General features: G+C 41.9%; 1 protein-coding gene across 10 annotated transcripts in view; it reads right to left on the bottom strand.

Moving 5' to 3' along the window:
- Window positions 1-13275, bottom strand: part of VRK1 (VRK serine/threonine kinase 1) — an 84961-nt gene that overhangs the window by 59955 nt on the left and 11731 nt on the right. The window contains exon 1 of one of the 10 annotated variants that reach the window (XM_070357933.1): window positions 3762-3782. The exons of 8 other annotated variants lie outside the window; for them this stretch is intronic. The gene's annotated coding sequence lies outside the window, so the exon portion shown is untranslated. Of the gene's footprint in view, window positions 1-3761; window positions 3783-13275 lie in introns of those variants that run through there. One more of the 10 variants, XM_070357932.1, reaches the window with a different exon arrangement.

Genomic DNA, 13275 nt, shown 5'->3' with positions numbered 1-13275 from the left:
CTCTGGGCACTAAACCCAAGTACCCTTCGAATCACCTCACTCTCCCTGCTCATTCCCCAGCAGCACTCAACACTGCTGTTCACCCTTTCTTTTGCTTTCTCTTGCTTTTCTTGCATTTTGCTTTCATTCTCTTGCTTTTGCTTTCTCAACACAACACTTCCCTGGTTCTCACTCTACTGCTTCCAGCCCTCACAGCCTAGATAATTTGGGAGACACAGCAGTGAGTAACAGCTCATTCTTTCAAGGAATTTGTTCCACTTTTTGAGTATATTTTTCCAGGATTGCACCACTCTAAAAAAGCAGACCATCTATATTTCCACAGTTTACATCACAATACAAATTTTATAAGAATAGATTACATAAAAGAAAAACATGCTGTTAAGTAAAATTAAGGCCTCTGGAGATAAAGTTAAGAGCTTTAAAAGTAAGATGGAGGCATATACAAAAAATATAACTGATTGATGTGACTTCCTTAAGCTAACAGATCTCAAGAGTTCATAGCCTTCAAGCAGTACGTGCAAACCCACGCTCCAAGCAGCACTATTCATCACCACGCAAATGTGGAAGCGACCGAGGTGCCTGTCCATGGGTGGGTGGATATACAGAATGCGGTATAAACATGATGCAGCATCTGCAGCCTCATAAGGAAGGAAATTCTAACCCAGGTTACGATAAGGAGGCACAAAGACCAGTGGTATTATTTCAAACGTTGCTCCTGTAGAAGCTAATTACACAAATCTATCCATTATCACAGCAGTAAATAAAGGTCAACTGTGAATGACGTGAACTCAGAAGGAGAGGAATGGTTTGTTCATTCACTCATTCATTCATGCACTCAGCAAGCACTCACTGATAACCTGCCACATGCCAAGCACTGCTCTAGTTCTCCTCTAGCTCTTCACTGCTCTCCAAGGAACCAGACAAAGGTCCTACCTTTGACACTTACATTCTAGAATAAAGAGAATAAAACCTACCAGAATGGGAAAACTATCTAATATTTTAGAGGATGTACAGGGTGTGTTTGAAGAGAAGAAGAGCATGGTGGCTGGGGGCGGCATGCAGTGTCAACAGAGAGGTCACTGGCAGCCCCCCTGAGAAGGGGAGACCCGAGCAAGGGCAGGAGGGACGTGGGAAAGCTGGCCATGAGCATCTGGGCAGAGGGCTGAGCAGTGCAAAGCCCCAGAGTAAGGAGTGTGCCATGCAAGCAGAGACAGCAAGGGTGTCAAGTGGCTGGTGTGGAGTGGGCAAGGGGAAAGGAGAAGTCAGAGAAGGAACACAGGAGCAACAGATCAAGGGGAGCCCCAGGGGCCACTGCAAAGGCTCTTCTGACTTTAGCAAAAGAACAGGTATTATTGCATCTTGATTCACAATCTTTCAAATCAGTCAGGATGAAAATCATACTCTGATTACTCAAGTCAAGAATTCTCCCACTGACCAATTTCTCACCAAAATTTTTACATTTTTTAAATATTTCTGGCTAATGTGAATTAGTTCATCCTCAAAATTTATTCCGTCTATAAGCTGAACTTGATATAAATCTAAAACCTTAAGTGCTTTAGTCATTAAAGTCACCTCAAGGTAGGATTGGTTTTATAAAGGACTGAAATTCATTTCCCGACAGCACAGACTAGGACCAGACCTTACCCTCCCTTTAACACACACATAGGTCACGTGGTAGCGCTATTACACTCAGTGGCTGCAACTCTGGGACAGGAAATACAAAACTTTACTATGCTATGCCTCCTTTAAAATTTAAAATAAAAATAATACTGAATCCTACAGAATTCTGTACTACAATATACAGTGTCTGCTTCATTAATTCATTTGCTCAACAAATATTTACCTTTGTGCCAGGAACTGCTCTAACAGATGGAAATAAAGCAGTAAACAAATCAGACAAAAATCTTGCCCTCACTGAGCTTATATATTATGTGAGGAGAGAGACAATTTTTTTAAAATTTGAAAATGTGCTATGTCCACTGGTGACAAGTACTGATGGAAAAAATAATAAAGGAGGAATAAGGGGTGGGGTGGGGGAGCTGGGGCTGAAACTGAAATGTAATCTGGTAAAGCCGCACAAGAAAGTGACATTCAAGTAAAGACTGGTGCTTCCCAGGTGTCTTGGTGGTAAAGAATCTGCCTGCAATGCGGGAAACGTGGGTTCAATCCCTGGGTCAGAAAGATCCCCTGGAGAAGGAAATGGCAACCCATTCTGGTATTCTTGCCTGGGAAATCCCACGGACGGAGGAGGCCAGCGGGCTATGGTGCATGGCATCCAAGAGTCAGAGACGACTTAGCAACTACACAACAAGAAAGCAAGGGAAGCCGGCCAGGCGGTGATGAAGACGAAAAGCATCTCGCACTGAGGGAGCCACAAGCACAAAGGCCGAGGGCCAGTGCCTGCCCAGCACAGCAAGGAGGCTGGCGCAGCTGGCAGAGCACGTACTGGCTGACGCCAGACGCCTAAGAGGGCCAGGTGCGGCCATCACGTCCAGGACACAGGCCACTGTGAGGACTAACTCTGAATCTCAGTGAGGTGGGAAATCATGGCAATGTTTGGAGCAGAGGAGTGGTATGCTCTGATTGAGGTTTTCAAAGGACCACTCTGGTAGACGCGTCAAACAGACTTCGGGGGCAAGGCAGAAACCGCTACCAGGAGAGCGTGGCTACTGGAATAACCAACGCCTGCCTTCATGCTACTGACCAGTGAGAATGGCAAGCTTTTAAAAACTGATTTTAAGCCACCCAAGAGAGGGATACAGAATAACAGGAGGTTTTTCCAACCTTTTTTTTTTTTAACTTTATACAAGCTATCCACTCCCAAAAAAACAAGTCTCCAGTGCCAAGTCGAAACAATCAATATTAGTGACAGATGGTCTAGGAAACATGCTAATCATCTCTTACTCTAGATTTTCTAAGCTCTATCTCAGGGCAAGTTAATTCACCAGGAAATGAAACATGTGAACTCATTTATTCCAAAGGCCTTTATAAAACACCTCCAGTATATGCGCTGGGCAATGTGCTGGGGCTACAAATATAAACACAAATAAAATGCAACCTTTGGCTTCAAGAAGCTGCACTTAGCTTCATGCAGAAACACCATCACACAGTTAGGATTTAATATTAGACCATCAGCTTCAAACAAGGATCAATAAAAAGCTCGCCAGGTAAAGAATGTTTCTGAATTCTTCTTAATACATACAAACCATTTATTAAAGAAAGTGAGCAGCTGCAGACATCTACAAGATCAAACTTTATTAGTTTCATGGTGGGAAAGCGCCTCTTCCAGTGATGGAAGCTTGTAAGCCATTAAGAGCTATGAAACTCCTGTGTCCCCTTTTTCACTGAGTGGCAGCAAGTTCAGAAGAAAAGTATAAACTCGATTACGTAACTACCTATTGTGGGAGGCAGTAATTCTCAAATCCTGGCTACACATCATGATTACCGGTAGAACTGTGAAACACTAAGGGCCCTATTTCACAGAGCCCCAGTGCCTTATGTTTGAATCCTGCACAGGCAGCTGTGAAGTGCAATCTGGACCACTGGTCTATATACATCATCCCTCCGTATCGTCTGGGGATTGGTTCCTCCACCCTCTTAGAAAGCAAAACCCACTCAAGTCCCTTACATAGAATGGCACAGTATTTGCATATAGTCTATGTACATCCTCCCATATACTTTAAACCATATCTAGATTATCTATAATAATACAATGCAAATACTATGTAAACAGCTGTTCACATGGCAAATATAAGTTTCACCTTTCGGAATTTTCTGGAAACTTTTTCCAAGTATCTTTGATCCACAGTTAGTTGAATTCACAGTTGACTGAACTTGTGGATGCAGAACCAATGGATATAGAGGTCAACTGTGTTCTGGCGCATCTTCCTTTCCTCATTAAGTCAATCATTTTCAATTAAGGGCTCTATTACATACAACTCTGTTGCATCAGAAAATTTTAATAAAAGCCTCCTTCATTTTAGAAGTTGGGTAAAAAATATAAAGTAGTGAATGAATGCTTCAGAAGGACTCCCCCAGCCCCACCCCACCCAAATCACCTTTTTCCCATCCCACCCCAGGCCAAAACCTTCATTCATATTTCAAACTTATTTGAAATTAAGAAATAATTACATATTTGGTATAAATAGCTTCCTGCCTGTCTACAATAAGTCAAAGAATAAAATCAACTAGAAGATAATCAGTCAATAAGAACTTCATCACCTCTTTTGCTAAATTGTATCAATATTTTGAAAGCAATACATCTACAGACAATTCTCTTACAAATGAGCCAGCTAATCAGAAGTTGATTAATGCATCTGATGAGTATGAAGAAATCATAGGAAAAATAAAATATAGAATCTTGAGTTTATATACCCTTCCCAACAATATACAGGGTCTCTTTCATATATTCACTTCATTTTATCCCCACAAATCCTACAGTTGAGACAGAACTGTGAGGATGACCACAGGAATGAATGCAGAGTTACTACCAATACCATTTACCATAAACTAGTGAGAAGCAGGAAGGTTTCCTCTGACTTCCTGTTAGGGACACCCAATCAATCTCCTGGGAAAAGGCAATGGCACCCCACTCCAGTACTCTTGCCTGGAAGGCTGCAGTCCATGGGGTCGCTGAGGGTCGGACACAACTGAGCGACTTCACTTTTCATTTTCATGTATTGGAGAAGGAAATGGCACCCACTCCAGTGTTATTGCCTGGAGAATCCCAGGGACGGGGAAGCCTGGTGGGCTGCCGTCTATGGGGTCGCACAGAGTCGGACACAACTGAAGTGACTTAGCAGCAGCACCAGTGAGAAGCAGGAAGGTTTCCTCTGACTTCCTGTTAGGGACACCTAATCAATCTCCTGGGCTTCCCTTGTGGCTCAGCTGGTAAAGAATCCATTTGCAAGGCGTGAGACCTGGGTTCGATCCCTGGGTTGGGAAGATCCCCTGGAGAATAGAAAAGCTACCCACTCCAGTATTGTGGCCTGGAAAATTTCATGGACATTATAGTCATGGGGTTTCCAAGAGTTGGACACGACTGAGCGACTTTCAGTTTCACGTTTCAATCAATCTTCCTAGTTTCACTTAAAGAAATGACACCATGCGTGTCAATACAAGTATGAAAACTAATCATGGCTGTTATGAATACCCTCAGCAACACTAACAAGTTAGTTAGTGTTAGTCACTCAGTCATGTCCAGCTCTTTGTGACCCCATGGACTGCAGCCCGCCAGGCTCCTCTGTCCACAGAATTCTCCAGGCAAGAATACTGGAGTGGGTTGCCATGCCCTCTTCCAGGGGATCTTCCCAACTCAGGGACTGAACAAAGGTTTCCAGCATTGCAGGCAGATTCTTCACTATCTGAGTCAAATATAACACAACAAATCATGCAAATTTAGAAGTGAACTCCCATAGATAATGATCCTATCAATTCATAGGTTTATGCCTGAAAAACATTAAGCTAAACTCAAAGAAACATTAAGCTAAACTTAGGACTGTGACACAATCTTTAGAAGCAATTGTCATACTAGTCATGTTTTCACACCTAAGCTGCGAAGAACTAGGTGAAGACTCAAACTTCTAACTTGGAAAAATAAAGTAGATTATCTTCATAGGAGAAAAATTTCCTCCTACTCAGATTTTTTAAACTTGTATTAAAAGTGATTAACATTAGATTTTTGTAAAAAGTTTTAGTACAGTGAATAAAATGTTTAAAATACAGTATCAGATGTACTTTAACTTTTATTTCCTTTAAATGACATCCAAAAGTTCTAAAAGAGGAACACTAACGGCAGAACTAAATTTAACCGAGAATATGCAGTGTGGTGCAGTCTAAAACACAAGCCCCAGACACCTCACGGCCACCACTTCCCCCCAGAAGGAACAATTTCATGTGGTTTCTGCTGTGCACTTCTCCTTCCAACTTCTGATGTAGTGGTTAAAAGATCCAAATAGTTCTCCATGAATCAACTGTGAAGAAGACCCTACAGTAATACCTGGAAAACTCCTTGCTTTGCCCAGACGAAGGCATCAACTCAAAGAAAGGGGCAAGCTTGAAGATGCGGAATTCAAAGGGAGGTAGCACCTAGCTCCTTGATCCATAAGCTCTACAAAAAAGAGCTAAAAGGAATGCTTCTTTATGTAAAGAAAACACTAAAAATTTTCTAAAATTAGAAATTTTGAACTATATTGCTAATTTTTAAAATAACATTTAGCACACTTTGACAGTCTTGTTAAATGACAGATCTCCCATCAGTTCTGCTATTGGGCGGGGGGCGGGGTGGGGGGGTGGTGGCGTGGCGGCAAAATTAACTACCAAACTTTGGGCATGGTAATTCTCCAGGTGTTCACTATTAAATCTCTACAGGATAGCGACTGAACAACATCCTTCCTTGTATATTCTTGCAGCAGGGCTCCAAGGAAGACTATTTCTAAAAGCTCTGAAGGAAATTAAGATGACCAAACAGTCACAGTAAATCAGAATAGGGCTACAGTCATTAAAAAATTCTGCATAAAAACATAATAAACTTTTCAGAATCCCAGAGAAGGGTTTTTCTATGCAACACACAAAATAAAACACACAGGCCTAAAGAAAATTGATAAATTTGACAAAATAAAAACTCTCCACAGATTAAAAACACCATAAACAAATTCAAAAGACAAATGAAAAATATCTACAGAATATGTGACAAAAGACTAATTTTCTCAGCACATATTAAGAATCCTATAGATTATAAGACAAAAACCCAACAGAAAAATGGCAAAGTGACAGAGAGAGGCAAATTCATAGAAAAGGAAATACAAATAACCTTAAGAAAAAAATTAGAGGAATTAGCAAATGCATACAAAGTAAAAAAGTGATCTAATGAACTCCTATGTACACATCACCCAGTTTCAACAATTATTCACATATCACCAGCTGGTGTACCAATTCATAGCCCCTCCCAAGAGTATTTCAAAGTACACCTCAAATATAATACTTCATATGTAAGAAGTATTTACTTCTAACAGGGACCTTCTAAAAATACAGCCACATTAACATTGTCACACCTAACAAAATAACAATTCCTTAATATCACTTAATAAATAAATGTTCAAATATCCCCAAATGTCTCCAAAAAAAAGTCTTCCTATAGTTGATTTTCTAGTCACTATAACTGGCTGATATGTCTCTGAATCTCTTAAGCAGACAAGTACCACCTCCCTTTTTTTTTCTTTCCCTTGTTGGTGCTCCACACTTTGGATTTTGCTGATTATCTTTTAATTGTCAAACTTTACCCCTGTAAATTTTGTTACTGTGATTGCTAAAACTGCTCTATCTCTGGTGTCTGCCTTTCAGCAAGAGACCACCAGAACACACCTAGTCCTGTGAGTTGGAACACACACCCACGGAACAGTGGGGCATCTCAGTAAGAGAACGTTGTAAAGAACTCCCTGGGGGTACAGTGGATAGGAATCAGCCTGCCAATGCAGGAGACATGGGATCGATCCCTGGTCCAGGAAGATGCCACATGCTGAGGGCAACTAAAGCCTGCACGCTGCAATTACTGGAGCCTGTGCTCCGCAATGAAGGGCAGCCTCCGCCCACCACTAGAGGAAAGCCTGTCCGCAGCAACAAAGACCCAGTGCAACCAAAAGTAAACTAATTAATCTAAAAAAAAAAAAAAAAGAATCTATGACAGGATTTGGGTTTTATTTGGGTAAGCCGGGGGAGGGTCTAGGAGGGAAGCTTCCCTGATAGCTCAGTTGGTAAAGAATCCACTGACAGTGGAGGAGACCCCGGTTTGATTCCTGGGTCGAGAAGGTCCCCTGGAGAAGGGAAAGGCTACCCACGCCGGTATTCTGGCTTGGGAGAATTCCACAGACTGTACAGTCCATGGGGTCACAGAGTCAACACAACTGAGTGACTTTCACTTTTCAGGGAAGAAATGGCACCCCACTCCAGTACTCTTGCCTGGAAAATCCCATGGACGGAGGAGCCTGATAGGCTGCAGTCCATGGGGTCGCTAAGAGTTGGACACGACTGAGCGACTTCACTTTCACTTTTCACTTTCATGCATTGGAGAAGGAAATGGCAGCCCACTCCACTGTTCTTGCCTGGAGAATCCCGGGGACAGGGAAGCCTGGTGGGCTGCCGTCTCTGGGGTCGCGAAGAGTCGGACACGACTGAAGTGACTAAGCAGCAGAGTTTCTCTAAACTGGATGCAATTAGAAAGCAGGGGGGTTCTATGTTGGGTATCTCAATAAATCTTATTTGGGAGGAGACAAGAACAAAGTGATAATTGGTAAAGAAGCTGTGGTCACTCATTCTAGCCAAATATTCTGTGGATGGCAGCAACTCCGGCTTTGTTTGTGCTTTGTCTCGTTTTTTGTGCTCTCAGAGAAACCTGGTTTGAGGCGTTCCGTGAGGCTGGCTGCTGAGCTGGAGGACACAGGGCCACCTGTGCCCCAGGCCAGCTCCTGACGCCGGGCCAGTCCTCTCGCTTTTCTTTTGCCCTCGACAATGAAGCCCTTCCAGCTGGCCACCCTGTCCCTCTGACTCGACCCCAAGAGCGCTGGATATTTTTCTGGTCTCACAACCTGGGACAGTACGTCAACAGGGCCAAGAATAAAAAAATATGGATTTCAAGTATAGTTTTTTGTAAAAAAAAAAAAATGCCTCTTTTGCTAACTAACAGAAGCAGTGAGAGAGTAGAGTGCATACTGCAGAGTCATTTGCAAAATGAAAAGTTTTTAGGTGGTAAAATATTTGCTTTAATGACTAAGAATATAAACGTCATAAAAATAGTATAAAACACAAAACAGAAACGTATCCATGTTACTACAAATACACAGCCTACTGTTAAAAGAAGGATGACTTCCAAAGATCAAGAGGACAAAAGTAACAAAATGTAGAACTCGCCAGAAAAAAGCTTTTAGTTGCGGTTGACTAATACAAAACATGACAAAAATTCAGCTGGAAAAACTTGATGTGATAAACTACTGCAGAATATATGATAAAACAGTTAAGAAAATACTGTATAAAAATAGCACGAAGAGACTATCTTCTAGATTCCACTGAAAAACGCTGAAGATTCTAAAGTCAGTTTCTTCTGCAACCTCAGCATCTGGATAATGGCATTTTTGTTACCATTCCTTACTGAGTGGTCCAGATAAACTCAAGTACTCAAAAATCTACATGCAAAAGAAAAGTGAAAGTCTCAGCACTGAGTGGAGTTAAGAGCACCAGACCATACCTCCTTGCACACCTCTCACAATGCCTGTGACACTATCACCATGAGTTGCATATGTGCTGTGCTTGTTTGATGTATTTTATGAGAATATGAAGTCAGGGAGTCTATCTTACCCCAGTATCCCTTGAGTCTAACGTATCACTTGGTGAGAAACCAACAGCTATTTCCTAAAACTAGGCTGAATGAAGTCATGGTCCAGGGCCACCTGCTACGAACTGAGACAAGGCCCAACTTCTCCAGGTCCTTTTCCTTAACTAAAATGGCCTGAGTTAAAGTTTAACCCGGTGCTTCACCTACTGGCTTCTAAGGGAAGAAGCATGGTTCATTTTAGAAGTAGGATGAACTACAAAAGGATCTATTCCAATAACCAGGAGATGTATATTTTCCATTCTAAGGTATTTCACAGTTACATATTTTGCCAATGGAATCTGTTGCCAAGAGAATGCAAAAGGGCTAGAGAACCTTCTTGACCTGCCTGCTCACTTCAGGAAAAATAAATGGTCCCTGAACAAAAGGAAAGAAATATAAAGGAAGAAAAATCGAGGGAAAAATGTTTCTAGTTGCAAATACATCAAGGTGATTCAAGGTGAACATTAGAAGGTTAATGAACTCAATAAGAAAAAGGCAACCAATTTAAAAACACACAAAGGATTTAAATAGACATTTCTCCAAAACAGATAAACAACTGGCCAAGAAGCACACAAAAAGATACTTGACCTCATTAGTCATTAAGAGAAATAAAAATCAAAACTGCAATGAGATACTACTTCCCACATGCTACCACGGATATAAACAAAAAGACAAAAAACCACCAGAACTGGTGAAGATTTGGAGAGACCCGAACCCTCAAACAACTGCTAGTAAAAATGTAAAAAGATGCAGTCAGTTTGGAAAACAGTTTGGCAATTCCTAAAAAGAAGTTAAACAGAGTTTCCACGTCACCCAGCAGTTCCAAGGGTAGTATATACTCAGGAAAAATGAAAACGCGTACACATAAAAAACCTGTGCATAAATGTTCACAGCAGCATTACTCATAATAGTCCACGAGTAGAAACAACTCAAGTGTTCTTCGACGGATGAATGGATAAATGTGACATACCCATACACTGGGATCTTATTGAGCAATAAACAGAAACAAAGCAGATTCTGCTATAACACAGATGAACTTTAAAAACATGCTAGGCCAAAGAAGATGCTCACAAAACACTACATATTGTATGACTTCAATCATGTAAAATTTCAAAACCAGGTAAATTTGTAGAGACAAAAGCAGATTAGTAGTTTCTTAGAGCTCTAGGGGGTGCTTCCCAGGTGGTTCAGTGGTAAAGAATCTGCTTGCCAATGTAGGAGATGCAGGAGACACAGGTTTCACCCCTGGGTTGGGAAGATTCCCTGGAGGAGGAAATGGCAACCCACTCCAGTGCCTAGAAAATCCCATGGACAGAGGAACCTGGTGGATTACAATCAATGAGATCACAAAGAGTCGGACAGGACTCAGCAACCCTGAGCATGCAACACAGGATTCTGGGGAGCATGGGAGACAATGAAGACTGACTGCTAGTTAGTTGGTGGGGGAGTTCTCTTAGGGTTGATGAAAATATTCTAAAATTAGATTATGGTGATGGTTACATCCTGTGGCTATACTAACACTGAACAATACCCTTTGAGTGAGCTATATGATAATTGAACTGTATCTCAATAATGCCTTTTTTTTTTTTCTATCACAGGTGGCATTGGGGATCTTAGTTCCCGACCAGGGATTGAACCCGTACCCCTGCACTGGGAGCGCAGAGTCTTAACCACTGGATTGTGAGGGAAGTCCCAATAAAATTTAAAAAAAAAAAGTTAATGACAGGGAAAATGTGATATCAAGAATGACAAAGGAAGAGGAGTTATGACATTCTGCATAAAGAAACTATACTTTCTGAATGAAGGACAGAAATCACCCCAACACAGGCTACCAAGAACACTGAGGAACCAGCTAAAGGCAGATTTTGCTATGTCACCAGCGTGGTTCCTGACCGCTTCACTGAAGGGCACCAGTACAGTACACAGCTATTTGCAGGAACTGCCACATGGGAGAGAGAATCCACTGAGACCATAACTCATTTGATCACGAATGACTTCTGCTGATCCCTGAAACTCTACATTGTTATCTGTGGTTCTTAGGAGTTCAAGTAGGAAACCGAAGGAAAGGTCAAAGGAAATGAAAAGCTATGTCTATGTGAAGGACGTTCACCTGAAACTGGTGTCCTGAACCACAGCTTACCAACACAGGGCGGCGAGCTCCTGGCAAGGGACAGACTACAGCAAGATCAAGAGAACACGTGCAGGGCGAGGACCTGACACCGTGATGAAGAAAGTTGTCTTTCACCAGTAGCTTAGATGAAAAACTAGATGGCAGGCTCACCACAGCTGGCGATCACATTAAGCTGGGGGAGATCAGGGACACATTAGGTCCCGGAAACCAGATTCATGCAGATTCTTACAAGCCTAAATAAAACTGCACACTGGGCAGAATGATTCAACAAACCAGAGCCAGAAGGAAGACCAGAAACATTTCATTTAGGCCCTTCATACTGCAGCTGAAGCTGAGGCCAGACAGTTTTAATAATGTGCCCAAGTTCAGAAGGTGTGTTAAAGGTAGATGAAGGCTGAGAATCCAAGAATGCTAACTCTCAGGCTGGGGCTCACCTGACCCAGGGCTACCTGCTACCAGCTGTGGAGATAAGCAAACGGGGAGAAAAGGAAACTTGGCCCTCACCTCACCACACACCAAAAAATCAGTTCCTGGAGACTGAGACCTAAATGTGAAAGGTCAAAGGATAAAACTGCTTGAAGATAACACAAGAAAACATCTTCAAAACCACAGAGTAGCAAAACTTTGTGAACAAGACACAGAAAACACTAGTCAAAAAGGAAAAGACCTGTAAACGGAAATTGATTAAAATTTAGAATTTCAGTTCATCTAAAGACACAAGAGTGAAATGGCAAGCCACAGGATGGAAAGAGATTTTTACAATTCATATTTTCAACAAAGACTTCATATCCAGAATACATAAAAACCCCAACATTTCAATAAGGAAAAAAAAAAAGACAAGACTATTTATTTAAAATGGGCAAATGACACTTGAATTGGAGAAGGCAATGGCAACCCACTCCAGTCTTCTCGCCTGGAGAATCCCAGGGATGGGGGAGCCTGGTGGGCTGCCGTCGATGGGGTCGCACAGAGTGGGACACGACTGACGTGACTTAGCAGCAGCAGACACTTGAATAGGCACTTTATAAAACAAGATATTTAAAAGCCTAATAGCAAATGAAAAGGTGCTCAAGTCACCAGTTAACAAAAAAATGTCAATTAAACCACACTGAGATCTTCAACACAACCACAGAATTGTTTAAAAAAAAGAAAAATGTAATGTTTAACCGATAGTACCAAGCGCAGGTGAAGCTGAAGAGCAATGGGAACTGTGTTTTCTGGTAGAGGCATGAACTGGTACACACTGTGGAAAACCGGCAGTACCTATCAAAGCTAAAGATACACACACACCGGGACTAGCAATTCTCCTCTTAGTATACGCAACTAAAATGAATACAAACGTGAACCAGAGATAGAACAAGAATGACTTCAGCAGCGTTATTCAAAACTTCTCCAAAGTAGAAACTATTCCAATATCCATCTACAATTACAACAGAATGGATAAATTAGTCTACAATTTATGGTGCTTTTTAAAAATTGTCACAGAACTTTTGACACACCTTTCTTAAGATGTGAGGTCTAAGTTCCTTCCCCTTGAATCCAGGCAGACCTGTGTCCATTTCAACCAGTAGAGTACAGTGGAAGTGACGCTGTGTGACCTCAGGATGAGTCACTCTCAGCAAGCTTCCAGTGGGACCCAGTCCACATGCTTGAAGAGCCAAAGGCCCCGTGGAGGACCTGGAGCCAGGGCACAGCCACCTTCAGAGCAACCACTATACCAGTGACCACCTCTCCGTCTCAAAGGAAATCTCTGCTTCTGGATACAGACGATGACTTTCCT

Source organism: Bos mutus, chromosome 21 (assembly GCF_027580195.1).
Source record: "Bos mutus isolate GX-2022 chromosome 21, NWIPB_WYAK_1.1, whole genome shotgun sequence".
Taxonomy (NCBI): domain Eukaryota; kingdom Metazoa; phylum Chordata; class Mammalia; order Artiodactyla; family Bovidae; genus Bos; species Bos mutus.
Note: the sequence above shows the minus strand (reverse complement) of the source record. Positions and strands in the feature narration are given on the sequence as shown.